Source organism: Pseudophryne corroboree, chromosome 8 (assembly GCF_028390025.1).
Source record: "Pseudophryne corroboree isolate aPseCor3 chromosome 8, aPseCor3.hap2, whole genome shotgun sequence".
NCBI classification, from domain to species: domain Eukaryota; kingdom Metazoa; phylum Chordata; class Amphibia; order Anura; family Myobatrachidae; genus Pseudophryne; species Pseudophryne corroboree.
The window spans coordinates 6,458,519-6,476,440 of record NC_086451.1 but is presented as its reverse complement, the minus strand read 5'-3'; positions in this window follow the sequence as shown (position 1 = coordinate 6,476,440).

Below are 17,922 nucleotides of genomic sequence, written 5' to 3'. Positions count from 1 at the left end.
ACAGCCTAACCCTAATCCTCCCGCAGCCTAACCCTATCCCTCCCCCACAGCCTAACCTTAATCATCCTGCAGCCTAACCCTATCCCTCCCCCACAGCCTAACCCTAATCCTCCCGCAGCCTAACCCTATCCCTTCCCCACAGCCTAACCTTAATCCTCCTGCAGCCTAACCCTATCCCTTCCCCACAGCCTAACCCTAATCCTCCCGCAGCCTAACCCTATCCCTCCCCTACAGCCTAACCCTAATCCTCCCGCAGCCTAACCCTATCCTTCCCCCACAGCCTAACCCTAATCCTCCCGCAGCCTAACCCTATCCCTCCCCCACAGCCTAACCTTAATCATCCTGCAGCCTAACCCTATCCCTCCCCCACAGCCTAACCCTAATCCTCCCGCAGCCTAACCCTATCCCTCCCCCACAGCCTAACCTTAATCCTCCTGCAGCCTAACCCTATCCCTCTCCCACAGCCTAACCTTATCCCTCCCCCACAGCCTAACCCTAATCCTCCCGCAGCCTAACCCTATCCCTTCCCCACAGCCTAACCCTAATCCTCCTGCAGCCTAACCCTATCCCTTCCCCACAGCCTAACCCTAATCCTCCTGCAGCCTAACCCTATCCCTCCCCCACAGCCTAACCCTAATCCTCCCGCAGCCTAACCCTATCCTTCCCCCACAGCCTAACCCTAATCCTCCCGCAGCCTAACCCTATCCCTCCCCCACAGCCTAACCCTAATCCTCCCCCACAGCCTAACCCTATCCCTCCCCCACAGCCTAACCCTAATCCTCCCGCAGCCTAACCCTATCCTTCCCCCACATCCTAACCCTAATCCTCCCGCAGCCTAACCCTATCCCTCCCCCACAGCCTAACCCTAATCCTCCAGCAGCCTAACCCTATCCCTCCCCCACAGCCTAACCTTAATCCTCCTGCAGCCTAACCCTATCCCTCCCCCACAGCCTAACCTTAATCCTCCCGCAGCCTAACCCTAACCCTCCCCCACAGCCTAACCTTAATCCTCCTGCAGCCTAACCCTATCCCTCTCCCACAGCCTAACCTTATCCCTCCCCCACAGCCTAACCCTAATCCTCCCGCAGCCTAACCCTATCCCTTCCCCACAGCCTAACCCTAATCCTCCTGCAGCCTAACCCTATCCCTTCCCCACAGCCTAACCCTAATCCTCCCGCAGCCTAACCCTATCCCTTCCCCACAGCCTAACCCTAATCCTCCTGCAGCCTAACCCTATCCCTTCCCCACAGCCTAACCCTAATCCTCCTGCAGCCTAACCCTATCCCTCCCAAACAGCCTAACCCTAATCCTCCCGCAGCCTAACCCTATCCCTCCCCCACAGCCTAACCCTAATCCTCCCGCAGCCTAACCCTATCCCTTCCCCACAGCCTAACCCTAATCCTCCCGCAGCCTAACCCTATCCCTCCCCCACAGCCTAACCCTAATCCTCCCGCAGCCTAACCCTATCCCTTCCCCACAGCCTAACCTTATCCCTCCCCCACAGCCTAACCCTAATCCTCCCGCAGCCTAACCCTAATCCTCCCGCAGCCTAACCCTATCCCTTCCCCACAGCCTAACCCTAATCCTCCCGCAGCCTAACCCTATCCCTCCTCCACAGCCTAACCCTAATCCTCCTGCAGCCTAACCCTATCCCTTCCCCACAGCCTAACCCTAATCCTCCCCCACAGCCTAACCCTAATCCTCCCGCAGCCTAACCTTATCCCTCCCCCACAGCCTAACCCTCCCGCAGCCTAACCCTATCCCTCCCGCAGCCTAACCCTATCCCTCCCCCACAGCCTAACCCTAATCCTCCCGCAGCCTAACCTTATCCCTCCCCCACAGCCTAACCCTTATCCTCCTGCAGCCTAACCCTATCCCTTCCCCACAGCCTAACCCTAATCCTCCTGCAGCCTAACCCTATCTCTCCCCCACAGCCTAACCCTAATCCTCCTGCAGCCTAACCCTATCCTTCCCCCACAGCCTAACCCTAATCCTCCTGCAGCCTAACCCTATCCTTCCCCCACAGCCTAACCCTAATCCTCCTGCAGCCTAACCCTATCCCTCCCCCACAGCCTAACCTTAATCCTCCTGCAGCCTAACCCTATCCCTCCCCCACAGCCTAACCCTAATCCTCCCGCAGCCTAACCCTATCCCTCCCCCACAGCCTAACCTTAATCCTCCTGCAGCCTAACCCTATCCCTCTCCCACAGCCTAACCTTATCCCTCCCCCACAGCCTAACCCTAATCCTCCCGCAGCCTAACCCTATCCCTTCCCCACAGCCTAACCCTAATCCTCCTGCAGCCTAACCCTATCCCTTCCCCACAGCCTAACCCTAATCCTCCTGCAGCCTAACCCTATCCCTCCCCCACAGCCTAACCCTAATCCTCCCGCAGCCTAACCCTATCCTTCCCCCACAGCCTAACCCTAATCCTCCCGCAGCCTAACCCTATCCCTCCCCCACAGCCTAACCCTAATCCTCCCCCACAGCCTAACCCTATCCCTTCCCCACAGCCTAACCTTATCCCTCCCCCACAGCCTAACCCTAATCCTCCCACAGCCTAACCCTAATCCTCCCGCAGCCTAACCCTATCCCTTCCCCACAGCCTAACCCTAATCCTCCTGCAGCCTAACCCTATCCCTTCCCCACAGCCTAACCCTAATCCTCCCGCAGCCTAACCCTATCCCTCCCCCACAGCCTAACCCTAATCCTTCCGCAGCCTAACCCCATCCCTTCCCCACAGCCTAACCTTATCCCTCCCCCACAGCCTAACCCTAATCCTCCCACAGCCTAACCCTAATCCTCCCGCAGCCTAACCCTATCCCTTCCCCACAGCCTAACCCTAATCCTCCCGCAGCCTAACCCTATCCCTCCCCCACAGCCTAACCCTAATCCTCCTGCATCCTAACCCTATCCCTTCCCCACAGCCTAACCCTAATCCTACCCCACAGCCTAACCCTAATCCTCCCGCAGCCTAACCCTATCCCTCCCCCGCAGCCTAACCCTCCCGCAGCCTAACCCTATCCCTCCCGCAGCCTAACCCTATCCCTCCCCCACAGCCTAACCCTAATCCTCCCGCAGCCTAACCCTATCCCTCCCCCACAGCCTAACCCTAATCCTCCTGCAGCCTAACCCTATCCTTCCCCCACAGCCTAACCCTAATCCTCCCGCAGCCTAACCCTATCCTTCCCCCACAGCCTAATCCTCCCCTCCCACAACCTCTCGTGGTATATGCTTTGCGGATGTGTTATGGGAGTGGTATAGGTGTTGCAGGCGTGTTATGGGTGTGGTATATGTGTTATGGGAGTGGTTGTGGGAGTGGTATAAGTATTGTGGGTGTGTTATAATAATAATTTTATTTATATAGCGCTTGTTCTCCAAACAGGACTCAAGGCGCTTTACAGACATCAAAAACAATGCACATAATACAGAAGATTAATACAGCAATACACAGGCCACACAGACATAAAAAGTAAATGCTAGAACACATAAGGGGGGTACACATGGAGAGATCTGACTAGATTGCTTAGAAATTAAGCACGGATCTCTCTCTGTGTATGCCCGATGGCGATGCGTAGCCCCGCGCCTTGCTATCGCCGGTTCTAGATTGGATCTAGTTACATAACTCACTTCACCGCTGGGTGAAGTGAGCGTCCCCCCATAAGTGTGTGTGTGTGGGGGGGGAGATGTGTGATGAGCGTTCTGTGATTGATCACTCAGCACACATCTCCATGGGTGTACCCCCCTATAGAGTAATCATAATGCAGCATTGGTGCAGGAATTTGGGGTGATTGCAGCGTCCTAACGCTCAGAGAATGGTTCAAATAAAGCAGTCAGGTCCATGTATTTTTCATCCCTTCCACAAGCGTACCAGATGAGGCAGCCATGTTGGGCGCACTATGAACGTTACACTGTGGGAGGTATGCGCTAAAAATATTATTTAAAAAAAAGGCACATGGTAAGAACAACTTTGCAGGTAATCAGTGGAAGAGGGAGTGGTTATGGGAGTGGTATAAGTGTTGTGGGCGTGTTATAGGTGTGGTATGTGTTGTGGGAGTGGTTATGGGTGTGGTATGTGTTGTGGGCATGTTATGGGAGTGGTTATAGGTGTGGTATAAGTGTTGTGGGAGTGGCTATGGGTGTGGTATGTGTTGTGGGCATGTTATGGTAGTGGTTATGGGTGTAGTATAACTGTTGTGGGAGTGGTTATGGGTGTGGTATGTGTTGGGAGCATGTTATGGGTGTGGTATAAGTGTTTTGGGCGTGTTATAGGTGTAATATACGTGCTGTGGGCGTGTTATGGGAGTGGTATAAGTGTTTTGGGCGTGTTATAGGTGTAGTATACGTGCTGTGGGCGTGTTATGGGAGTGGTTATGGGAACTGGCTGACTACACAGACGCTGTATTGCTCACGCAGAAGGTCGTACTCAGATGATAAATCTGTGGCTGCCTGGTGCAAGTTACGATGGTGCCACATATGGTGGTATCTAATGAGGCACCAGGTGCTGTAACAACATCTACAACACTGAAAGGGGGCGCCTCACATTCATACGCAGATTTATACTCCAGGGAAGGTGTCGTAGTGGCATTTGCGGACTGCCAGAAGACGGAGCTGCGTCTATGCCCTCCACCTGAATCAGGCCCTAGGTGTCCTAGTCATAGAGAAGCGGGTGCTACAATGTATGCTATACTGATACTATCAGGGAGTTAATTACAGCATTAGGATGTTCACACAACTGGACCAACCTGTGGCTAATTACAGCTATATAAGGATTATACGGCCATGTCAACCAGTAGATACAGTAGATATATATGTACAGTATATGGCACCAAAGTCACATGTTCAACTTGATACTAAGGGGTCGATTAAACTAGCCGCGAGGGGTGTGAGTCGCTGATGCAATGTCATGGAAAAGCGCACAGCAGCACGCAGGGGCTAGAGAGGAGGCCCCCCGTGCACAGGCTCCATCTGGCTGGCAGCGCTGTAGTTCTGGGCACTAGGGTCCCTCGGGTTCCCTAGTGCTGTCCCAAAGCCTAGCGTGCATGTGCAGATCTCCGGGAAAATGGTGCAGCGGCCATTTTCCCAGTGAATTTCCTACTGAGCATGCACAAAACACTGGGAAAATAGCGTTGTGCCATTTTCTCAGTGGACCCCGGGGCCCCCGCACACACTGCACCCATTATAAATACGCCAGTAACAGCACCTCATCTCCCCCCTCGTGGCCCAATCTCGCCCCTATGGGGCTACAAACAAAGATCAGCAAATCCAGATGTAGCGTAAGTGCTGGATATAACCGCATGGGCTCACTGTCTGAGTCTGACCCCGTAGGGTTACTAAAGGATTGCGCTAACGAAAATGTTTTAGCGGTGTAAATGTTTTTAACATTAAATGATAGACGGAAGACTCCGCATGCAGTACCCCCATGAGTACACTAGATGGTGCCATTGTGTAATGAAGTTGGATGGACAGAGGAATGAGGTCTGGAAGTCTTAGTAAATCACTGGTTTCTACATGACTGCTAGGCCATTAGTGTCATTTGTCTGGCCATGTATTATTCTTGTGCATTGTGCTGGATATGAAGAGCATGTGAAACATATTTTAAACCTACAACCTAAGATAATACCAGAAATACACATACAGAATGTGCTGCATCAGATTCGGGTTTGGGGGTCAGTATGTGTCCAACGTGAATCACAGTGCGCTGAGCCGGTAAAGAGCGGCCAGAAACAGAGGGACTGTAGGCTCTGGGCAAAGCAAAGCATCGGGCCGCTACCAAATAACAGAAAAACATTCCTCGCCCCTTCTGCATACCTCCCAACGTTGACTGTAGGGACTCCTGCGCGCCAGAGGTGCATGTTCCCAAAAAGGGGTGTGGTTTTGTGGGAATGCCGCAATCGTGAGCCACGCCCCATTTTTGTCACTATGGGGGCGTGCCCAGCGCTCTGTGATCTGCTGGCCATGCCCCCAGTCCCCCTGTCTCCATTGAATAGACGCTGTGCGCATCCTCTGGAGCGTCAGTGATTAGGCGCCAACAATCACTGGGATGGATTAGTAGTCAGTAACGCACGGGAATGTCTGATAATACACACGATGGCTGGTACATACGACTAGCAGGGGAAGCTGTGTAGTGATAAAGGAATTTCTCTGACGTCCTAGTGGATGCTGGGAACTCCGTAAGGACCATGGGGAATAGACGGGCTCCGCAGGAGACTGGGCACTCTAAAAGAAAGATTAGGTACTATCTGGTGTGCACTCCTCCCACTATGACCCTCCTCCAGACCTCAGTTAGATTCTTGTGCCCGGCTGAGCTGGATGCACACTAGGGGCTCTCCTGAGCTCCTAGAAAGAAAGTATATGATTAGGTTTTTTATTTTACAGTGAGACCTGCTGGCAACAGACTCACTGCAGCGAGGGACTAAGGGGAGAAGAAGCGAACTCACCTGCGTGCAGAGTGGATTGGGCTTCTTAGGCTCCTGGACACCATTAGCTCCAGAGGGATCGACCGCATGACCCGTCCTTGGTGTTGGTTCCCGGAGCCGCGCCGCCGTCCCCCTTACAGAGCCAGAAGCACGAAGATGGTCCGGAAAATCGGCGGCAGAAGACTTCAGTCTTCACCAAGGTAGCGCACAGCACTGCAGCTGTGCGCCATTGCTCCTCATGCACACCTCACACTGCGGTCACTGATGGGTGCAGGGCGCTGGGGGGGGGGGGCGCCCTGAGCAGCAATAAAAACACCTTGGCTGGCAAAATAATCACAATATATAGCCCCAGATGCTATATATGTGATAAATACCCCTGCCAGAATCCATAAAAAAGCGGGAGAAAAGTCCGCGAAAAAGGGGCGGAGCTATCTCTCTCAGCACACTGGCGCCATTTTCTCTTCACAGTGCAGCTGGAAGACAGCTCCCCAGGCTCTCCCCTGTAGTTTGCAGGCTCAAAGGGTTAAAAAGAGAGGGGGGGGGGCACTAAATTTAGGCGCAATATTGTATATACAAGCAGCTATTGGGAAAAATTCACTCAATATAGTGTTAATCCCTGCATTATATAGCGCTCTGGTGTGTGCTGGCATACTCTCTCTCTGTCTCCCCAAAGGGCTTTGTGGGGTCCTGTCCTCAGTCAGAGCATTCCCTGTGTGTGTGCGGTGTGTCGGTACGGCTGTGTCGACACGTTTGATGAGGAGGCTTATGTGGTGGCAGAGCAGATGCCGATAAATGTGATGTCGCCCCCTGTGGGGCCGACACCAGAGTGGATGGATAGGTGGAAGGTATAAACCGACAGTGTCAACTCCTTACATAAAAGGCTGGATGACGTAACAGCTGTGGGACAGCCGGCTTCTCAGCCCGCGCCTGCCCAGGCGTCTCAAAGGCCATCAGGGGCTCAAAAACGCCCGCTCCCTCAGATGGCAGACACAGATGTCGACACGGAGTCTGACTCCAGTGTCGACGAGGTTGAGACATATACACAATCCACTAGGAACATCCGTTACATGATCCCGGCAATAAAAAAATGTGTTACACATTTCTGACATTAACCCAAGTACCACTAAAAAAGGGTTTTATGTTTGGGGAGAAAAAGCAGGCAGTGTTTTGTTCCCCCATCAAATGAGTGAATGAAGTGTGAAAAAGCGTGGGTTCCCCCGATAAGAAACTGGTAATTTCTAAAATGTTACTGATGGCGTACCCTTTCCCGCCAGAGGATAAGTTACGCTGGGAGATATCCCCTAGGGTGGATAAGGCGCTCACACGTTTGTCAAAAAAGGTGGCACTGCCGTCTTAGGATACGGCCACTTTGAAGGTACCTGCTGATAAAAAGCAGGAGGCTATCCTGAAGTCTGTATTTACACACTCAGGTACTAGACTGAGACCTGCAGATAGTGCTGCTGCAGCGTGGTCTGTGACCCTGTCAAACAGGGATACTATTTTGCGAACATAAGAGCATATTAAAGACGTCGTCTTATATATGAGGGATGCACAGAGGGATATTTTGCCGGCTGGCATCCAGAATTAATGCAATGTCCATTCTGTCAGGAGGGTATTAGAGACCCGACACTGGACAGGTGATGCTGACTTTAAAGGGCACATAGAGATTCTGCCTTATAAGGGTGAGGAATTGTTTGGGGATGGTCTCTGGGACCTCGTATCCACAGCAACAGCTGGGAAGAATTTTTTTTTACCTCAGGTTTCCTCACAGCCTAAGAAAGCACTGTATTATCAGGTACAGTCCTTTCGGCTTCAGAAAAGCAAGCGGGTCAAAGGCGCTTCCTTTCTGCACAGAGACGAGGGAAGAGGGAAAAAGCTGCACCAGTCAGCCAGTTCCCAGAATCAAAATTCTTCCCCCGCTTCCTCTGAGTCCACCGCATGACGCGGGGGCTCCACAGGCGTAGCCAGGTACGGTGGGGGGCCGCCTCAAAAATTTCAGCGATCAGTGGGCTCACTCACAGGTGGATCCCTGGATCCTTCAAGTAGTATCTCAGGGGTACAAGCTGGAATTCGAGGCGTCTCCCCCCCGCCGTTTCCTCAAATCTGCCTTGCCGACAACTCCCTCAGGCAGGGAGGCTGTGCTAGAGGCAATTCACAAGCTGTATTCCCAGCAGGTGATAGTCAAGGTGCCCCTACTTCAACAAGGACGGGGTTACTATTCCACACTGTTTGTGGTACTGAAACCGGACGGTTCGGTGAGACCCATTTTAAATTTGAAATCCTTGAACACATACATAAAAAAATTCAAGTTCAAGATGGAATCGCTCAGGGCGGTTATTGCAAGCCTGGAGGAGGGGGATTACATGGTATCCTTGGACATCAAGGATGCTTACCTACATGTCCCCATTTACCATCCTCACCAGGAGTACCTCAGATTTGTGGTACAGGATTGCCATTACCAATTCCAAACACTGCCGTTTGGACTGTCCACGGCAGAGCCGGCCCTAGCCAATTTGATGCCCTAGGCAAAATTTTGTCTGGTGCCCCCTAGCTCCGCCGCTAGTTCTGCATCTGTACCTGCAACGCTCAGGTAGTGGGGCCCACCGGGGGGTTACCCTGTGGGCCAGTTCAACTCTACACAATGCCACACAGTAATGACCATAATACATATAATTCCACACAGTAAAGGAACCTTACACATATGCCCCACATTAGTAATACCCATAATACACATAATGCCACACAGTAATGCACCTTACACATATGCCCCACATTAGTAATGCCCATAATACACATATACTGCCACAGATACTGCCACACTTGCTGGTTAAACAAAAAGACCAGTATCAAACATGTAGAAACTGTCCATTCTCTTCACTATTCAGTGTGTTTGCTGGTGTCTGTTACTCCCGTTAACTGCATGCACTTTACTTTATACTGTGGGAGCTAAATGCTCTGCCCTCCAGTCTGATGTGTCCGAAAGTCACACTGCACTGATGTTTCATATAGAAATAGCACAACGCAACTTACTGACCACGTTACAGTGCTAGATGGCAGGGGAATTTTACGGTATGGACTGACTAGGAAATAAAGTGTGCGGAGAACATTGCCCATGTTATGTCCCTGCAGACACCTGGGAATTGCACAGGGATAAGGGACACAGGATAACAGGGTCCCCCTCCCCTATGTGCACAAGCATACATACCTCCCAACTGTCCCGATTTTCGCGGGACAGTCCCGTTTTTTGGGAACTGTCCCGCTGTCCCACCCGTGGGCCACAGTGTCCCGCGGTGGGGGGGGGGGGGGTCAGTTTGGAGGCTCTGTCAATCGCTGCTCTGCTTAGCAGAGCAGCGGTGAATAGACCTGTGCGCATGCGCACAGCGTCTATTCAGTGGAGTCAGAGGGAGAGGGAGCATGCCAGCTGCTCACAGAGCGCTGGGCATGCCCCCTCAGTGACGAAAACGGGTGCGTGGCTCGTGATCGCGGGCCCTCCCGCGAAGCCATGCCCCTTTTCTATAGGCCACGCCCCCTTTTCGGGGACGCGCGCGGCTTCGCCGCGCGAGTGTCCCGCTCCACAACAACAGAAAGTTGGGAGGTATGAGTATAGGTGATGTCAGGTTTCTGTGAAGCAGTCTTCCAAAATACACATGTGTTATAGAAGCCATCCAGTAATAACCTTATATAGTCAGTAAAAATGTCACAGGTCCAGGAATTGCATTTACTTGGCTTCTGCTGTCTGTCTGAGGTCTCACAAGTCAGGGGCATTCAAGCATGTCAGAGGAAGTTTAAGGCACAGTGTGCATTTTTTTTTTACAAATGTAAACAGCAGTGTATACAAGTACTGATTGAATACATTTGGAAAGTAACCGTTAGTTTGCGGACTGTCCCTCCCAGCATGAGATACTGCAGGGACATGCTTGGATGCCCCTAGACATGCTTGGATGCCCTAGGCAAATGCCTAGCCTGCCTATAGCTAAGGCCGGCTCTGGTCCACGGCACCGAGGGTCTTTACCAAGGTAATGGCAGAAATGATGATACTCCTTCGAAAAAAGGGAGTTTTTAATTATCCCGTACTTGGACGATCTCCTTACAAAGGCGAGGTCCAAGGAGCAGTTGTTGGTCGGAGTAGCACTATCTCGGGAAGTGCTACAACAGCACAGATGGATAAACATTCCAAAGTCACAGCTGGTTCCTACCACACGCCTACTGTTCCTGGGGATGGTTCTGGACACAGAACAGAAAAAAAGTGTTTCTCCCGCAGGAGAAAGCCAAGGAGCTGTCATCTCTAGTCAGAGACCTCCTGAAACCAAAACAGGTATCGGTGCATCACTGCACACGAGTCCTGGGAAAAATGGTAGCTTCTTACGAACCAAATTCCATTCGGCAGGTACCATGCAAGAACCTTTCAGTGGGACCTCTTGGACAAGTGGTCGGGATCGCATCTTCAGATGCATCGGCTGATAACCCTGTCTCCAAGGACCAGGGTATCTCTACTGTGGTGGCTGCAGAGTGCTCATCTTCAAGAGGGTTGCAGATTCGGCATACAGGACTGGGTCCTGGTAACCACGGATGCCAGCCTTCGAGGCTGGGGGGCAGTCACACAGGGAAGAAATTTCCAAGGACTTTGGTCAAGTCAGGAGTCGTCCCTACACATAAATATTCTGGAACTGAGGGCCATTTACAATGCCCTAAGTCTGGCAAGGCCTCTGCTTCAAAACCAGCCGGTACTGATCCAATCAGACAACATCACGGCAGTCGCCCATGTAAACCGACAGGGCGGCACAAGAAGCAGGATGGCGATGGCAGAAGCCACAAGGATTCTCCGATGGGCGGAAAATCACGTCTTAGCACTGTCAGCAGTGTTCATTCCGGGAGTGGACAACTGGGAAGCAGACTTCCTCAGCAGACACGACCTACACCCGGGAGAGTGGGGACTTCATCCAGAAGTCTTCCAACTGTTGGTAAACCGTTGGGAAAGGCCACAGGTGGACATGATGGCGTCCCTCCTAAACAAAAAACTAGATATTGCGCCAGGTCAAGGGACCCTCAGGCAATAGCTGTGGACGCTCTAGTGACACCGTGGGTGTACCAGTCGGTTTATGTAGTCCCTCCTCTGCCTCTCATACCAAAGGTACTGAGAACAATAAGAAAACGAGGAGTAAGAACGATACTCAAGGTTCCGGATTGGCCAAGAAGAGCTTGGTACCCAGAACTTCAAGAAATGATATCAGAGGACCCATGGCCTCTACCGCTCAGACAGGATCTGCTACAGCAGGGGCCCTGTCTGTTCCAAGACTTACCGCAGCTGCGTTTGACGGCATGGCGGTTGAATTCCGGATCCTAAAGGAAAAGGGCATTTCGGAGGAAGTCATTCCTACGCTGATAAAAGCCAGGAAAGAAGTAACCGCAAACCATTATCACCGTATCTGGCGAAAATATGTTGCGTGGTGTGAGGCCAGGAAGGCCTCAACAGAGGAATTTCAGCTGGGTCGTTTTCTGCACTTCCTACAGTCAGGAGTGACTATGGGCCTAAAATTGGGTTCCATTAAGGTCCAGATTTCGGCTCTGTCGATTTTCTTCCAGAAAGAACTGGCTTCACTGCCTGAAGTTCAGACATTTGTAAAGGGAGTGCTACATATTCAGCCCCCTTTTGTGCCTCCTGTGGCACCTTGGGATCTCAACGTGGTGTTGAGTTTCCTAAAATCACATTGGTTTGAGCCACTTAAAACTGTGGATTTGAAATATCTCACGTGGAAAGTGGTCATGTTATTGGCCTTGGCTTCGGCCAGGCGTGTGTCAGAATTGGCGGCTTTGTCATGTAAAAGCCCTTATCTGATTTTCCATATGGATAGGGCAGAATTGAGGACTCGTCCCCAGTTTCTCCCTAAGGTGGTATCAGCTTTTCACTTGAACCAACCTATTGTAGTGCCTGCGGCTACTAGGGACTTGGAAGATTCCAAGTTACTGGACGTAGTCAGGGCCTTAAAAATTTATATTTCCAGGACGGCTGGAGTCAGGAAAACTGACTCGCTTTTTATCCTGTAGGCACCCAACAAACTAGGTGCTCCTGCTTCTGAGCAGACTATTGCTCGCTGGATTTGTAGCACAATTCAGCTGGCGCATTCTGCGGCTGGATTGCCGCATCCTAAATCAGTAAAAGCCCATTCCACAAGGAAAGTGGGCTCATCTTGGGCGGCTGCCCGAGGGGTCTCGGCTTTACAACTTTGCCGAGCTGCAACTTGGTCAGGGGCAAACACGTTTGCTAAATTCTACAAATTTGATACCCTGGCTGAGGAGGACCTTGAGTTCTCTCATTCGGTGCTGCAGAGTCATCCGCACTCTCCCGCCCGTTTGGGAGCTTTGGTATAATCCCCATGGTCCTTACGGAGTTCCAAGCATCCACTAGGACGTCAGAGAAAATAAGATTTTACTCACCGGTAAATCTATTTCTCATAGTCCGTAGTGGATGCTGGGCGCCCGTCCCAAGTGCGGATTGTCTGCAATACTTGTACATAGTTGTTGTTCACAAAAGGGTTATTGTTATGAGCCATCTGTTGAGAGGCTCAGTTAAATTTCATACTGTTAACTGGTTATGGTATCACGAGTTATACGGTGTGATTGGTGTGGCTGGTATGAGTCTTACCCGGGATTCAAAATCCTTCCTTATTGTGTCAGCTCTTCCGGGCACAGTATCCTAACTGAGGTCTGGAGGAGGGTCATAGTGGGAGGAGCCAGTGCACACCAGATAGTACCTAATCTTTCTTTTAGAGTGCCCAGTCTCCTGCGGAGCCCGTCTATTCCCCATGGTCCTTACGGAGTTCCCAGCATCCACTACGGACTACGAGAAATAGATTTACCGGTGAGTAAAATCTTATTTTAATGATGTTCAGATCAGTTTTTAGAATAAATCATTATACTAATACTGGCAACACACCCTGCCAGGGACAGCGAGGGACTGACGCCCAAATGTATAAACCTTAATAATGTGATAAGGTGGAGACGGATGAAGAGTGATAAATGACCAATCAGCTCCTAACTGTCATGTCACAGGCTGGGTTTGAAAAATGACAGTTAGGAGCAGGTTGGCTGGTACATTGTCACTGTGCAATTTACCACTTTTCAAGGCTTAGTACATCTGGCCCTTTATCCGTCTCCACTTTATCATTTTTAAGACTTAATACATTTGGGCCTGAGTCTCTTCTACCAATGGAAGACCAGACATGCCGGTTTTGTTGTTCACCGCCTCTGGTGGGGGGCGTGCTTGACCGGCTGGGTCGCTGCTCATCTTGAACGCCGGTCCTGCCGTGACATGTTATCACTGTACACCGCGACAATGGTGATGAGTCTCAGCTGCTGATGTACCCTCTAGATGCAGAAATATGAATACACTGCGCACCTCAATGTATGACTATGTGTCCGCCGCGCCCCCCCCCCCCCCTCATCCTTCCCCAGGATGACCAGCATGAGGCGCAGTCTGACGGCCGTGATGGAAAGCAGCGGTCTACCTGCTCTGGCCTGGCGGGGAATTATACTAACGTAGAAAACATTACACATGTGAGAGGTCTTCTTAATTTGCTAATTGCACCACCCTCGTACAATACACAGAATATTCTCGTGACCAACACACAATACAGAGAGCATATTAATGACCAACATACAATACAGAGAGCATCTTAATTACCAACACACAATACAGACAGCATATTAATGACCAACATACAATACAGAGAGCATCTTAATGACCAACATTCAATACAGAGAGCATCTTAATGACCAACATACAATACAGAGAGCATCTTAATGACCAACATACAATACAGAGAGCATACTGTGTTAATACAATATGCAATACATACAAAGAATGGTACAATAGAGAACAATTCTTTAAACCACTACACATAACAATACATACAAGAAACTACTATTCAACGCCATCTGTTTTAGGTGGCACCATAAAATGCAGCCCCCACATTGGCCATGGGGAAAGTGGTGCGTGACAACTGCCCCCGCTCCCAAACATATAGGCAAACCCATGTCACCCCCTTAGCTGACCGGACAAGGACTAACCCCCCTTCCCCTTACCCCTACAATACATCTGTACGGCACCCATCCATACCTCCCAACATGCTGCAGCTTCAAATCAGGATCCTCTTTGTGCCAACGGCGTGCACTTATGAAAAGGAGGCGTGGCTTCATGTCAAGAGGGCGTGGCCTCATGGCATACTGTACATCCAGTTTTCATCACTCTGGGGGCATGGCCAGCACTCACTGGGATGCTGGGCTGCCACCAGGCTCTCCCTAGACTGTGAAAAGATGCCAAGCAGCAGTGAGAGTGCTCCCAACTTTAGGGGACACTGCTGCCCATGGGTGGGGTGGATGGACAGTCTCAGCAAAGCGGGACTGTTGTGAGGTATGCCCAACTTCCAAAATATAGGATGCATGGTGGCTACTGCTGTTGATTCCTCTCCGTATCACAACACGCACCCAGGGAAGAGGCAGCCTTGTTGTGAAACCAAGATGACCGATGCCGAATGCTTTGATCATATTAGAGATGTGTGGCTCGGGTGTTCCACGTTGAGGCCGAACGTTATGCTCCTGGCGTCAGATTGTCAAGGGATTTGGATTCTATATAAGGCGCCGTGGCCGGGACTCTAATGCACGCTGCTGAATGCTGCACTGTACTCTGCTTTACTGAGACTCCGGACTCACAAGTGGCTGTGCTCTAAAGTGACTGTGTATAAGGTGCATGGTGTGTATGCTGCACTATACTCTGCAGCATTGGTTGTGTTGATACTCTGGACTTACAAGCGGCTGTGCTCTAAAGTGACTGTGTATAAGGGGCACGCTGCTGTATGCTGCGCTATACTCTGCTGCACTGGTTGTGCTGATACTCTGGACTCACAAGTGGCTGTGCTGTATAAAGTGACTGTGTATAAGGGGCACGCTGCTGTATGCTGCGCTATACTATGCTGCACTGGTTGTGCTGATACTCTGGACTCACAAGCGGCTGTGCTGTATAAAGTGACTGTGTATAAGGGGCACGCTGCTGTATGCTGCGCTATACTATGCTGCACTGGTTGTGCTGATACTCTGGACTCACAAGTGGCTGTGCTGTATAAAGTGACTGTGTATAGGGGGCACGGTGCTGTATACTGCGCTATACTCTGCTGCACTGGTTGTGCTGATACTCTGGACTCACAAGTGGCTGTGCTGTATAAAGTGACTGTGTATAGGGGGCACGGTGCTGTATGCTGCGCTATACTCTGCTGCATTGGTTGTGCTGATACTCTGGACTCACAAGTGGCTGTGCTGTATAAAGTGACTGTGTATAGGGGGCACGGTGCTGTATACTGCGCTATACTCTGCTGCATTGGTTGTGCTGATACTCTGGACTCACAAGTGGCTGTGCTGTATAAAGAGATTGTGTATAAGGGGCACGCTGCTGTATGCTGCGCTATACTATGCTGCACTGGTTGTGCTGATACTCTGGACTCACAAGTGGCTGTGCTGTATAAAGTGATTGTGTATAAGGGGCACGCTGCTGTATGCTGCGCTATACTATGCTGCACTGGTTGTGCTGATACTCTGGACTCACAAGTGGCTGTGCTGTCTAAAGTGATTGTGTATAAGGGGCACGCTGCCGTATGCTGCGCTATACTCTGCTGCATTGGTTGTGCTGATACACTGGACTCACAAGTGGCTGTGCTGTATAAAGTGATTGTGTATAGGGGGCACGGTGCTGTATGCTGCGCTATACTCTGCTGGTGTTCCTCCATGGTGTTCGGAGAGTGATATCACCTCTACGTTGCACCTAGCCTCAGGGAGATTACTAGACTCAGGGTGTAAGGGAGAGCACCACTATTTTAGGGAATCTCCCCAACAGTCTGGGAGAGTTGCCAAGTTTGATGTAATATGATAATAACTAAAGTAAGGATGGCCATCGAAGGGTCTATGGTTGTTGGTGACATTACGGGCACGCTGCTGTATGCTGCGCTATACTCTGCTGCATTGGTTGTGCTGATACTCTGGACTCACAAGTGGCTGTGCTGTCTAAAGTGATTGTGTATAAGGGGCACGCTGCCGTATGCTGCGCTATACTCTGCTGCATTGGTTGTGCTGATACACTGGACTCACAAGTGGCTGTGCTGTATAAAGTGATTGTGTATAGGGGGCACGGTGCTGTATGCTGCGCTATACTCTGCTGGTGTTCCTCCATGGTGTTCGGAGAGTGATATCACCTCTACGTTGCACCTAGCCTCAGGGAGATTACTAGACTCAGGGTGTAAGGGAGAGCACCACTATTTTAGGGAATCTCCCCAACAGTCTGGGAGAGTTGCCAAGTTTGATGTAATATGATAATAACTAAAGTAAGGATGGCCATTGAAGGGTCTATGGTTGTTGGTGACATTACTGCTTAATGTAAGTGGCATGAATCTATTGACAGAGGGAACCATAGTTGGTTTAAGCCAATCGTAACTATCCCTGCTGCAGGACTCGGCGGCCAATCAGAGAAGGGGGAAACATTGATGCCTCTCTGCCATTGATTGCAGAGATCCATTAGATCATTTAATAACCACTGATGGTTGATGGTAGGGAGGCCAATACTGGGATCGGGATTGGTGGGATTTAGGCCCCAAAACGGCCGGGATTATATTCTAGGATTGGAAGCTGCAATCCGGGGGATTTCAGGATCAGGCAGCCCTTTCATTTTGTAATGCCGGGCAGCGTTGGGCATCCTCAGGCGGCTCAGACGCTGCCCGGCTCCCTCTGCACAGTGTGACGTGAAGTCACAGGTTACGCTGCGCAACCAGCCGTCACCCGCAGGGTGTCCCACCCTCCCTCTCGCCTGTGTTGGATGGTAAGTTATGGTAGCGGAACAGGGTGGGCGGATGGGCAGCCACACAGGAAATAATCCATTCTCAGGAATCCTGGGATTGACCATTTTTCAATCCTGATACCCGGAATTGGCCACCCTAGTTGATCATCCCTACACCAAATCTGATGGTCCCCCATGCTCTGCGTGTGGTGACCGGTCCATCTGGAGGTGCAGCGGCCAATGCTGGTATTGCCATGCAGTCATTTATCAAACCTGAGGAACAGCCGGACCACGTACAGTACCCGCAGTCGTCCACGGATCTGGTTATATGGTGCTCATACCTTATGGTCCTGAGTCTCTGTTGCCCACAGCTGTGAATGAATGTGAATGGAATGTACACAAGATGCTAACGCAGCGATACACAGATCCTAATGCGTACGCTTCGCACCAACCCACTTTTTCCATGGCGAGAACAGCCGCCATCATTATTCCTGGCACTACCCTATGCTAGTCGCAAGAGATATGACTGAAATAGGCGTTCCCTCGGCATACGCCCCACTGTGGAGTAACTCTGGCTGCACGCCCACGAGACAGTTCTCTTACCCGCCTACGACCAGCTGCCGCCCAGTTCGCAGACAGAAACGGCCGAGATGCATCTGGTTCTCTCGGAGATACACAAAGTTGTGTG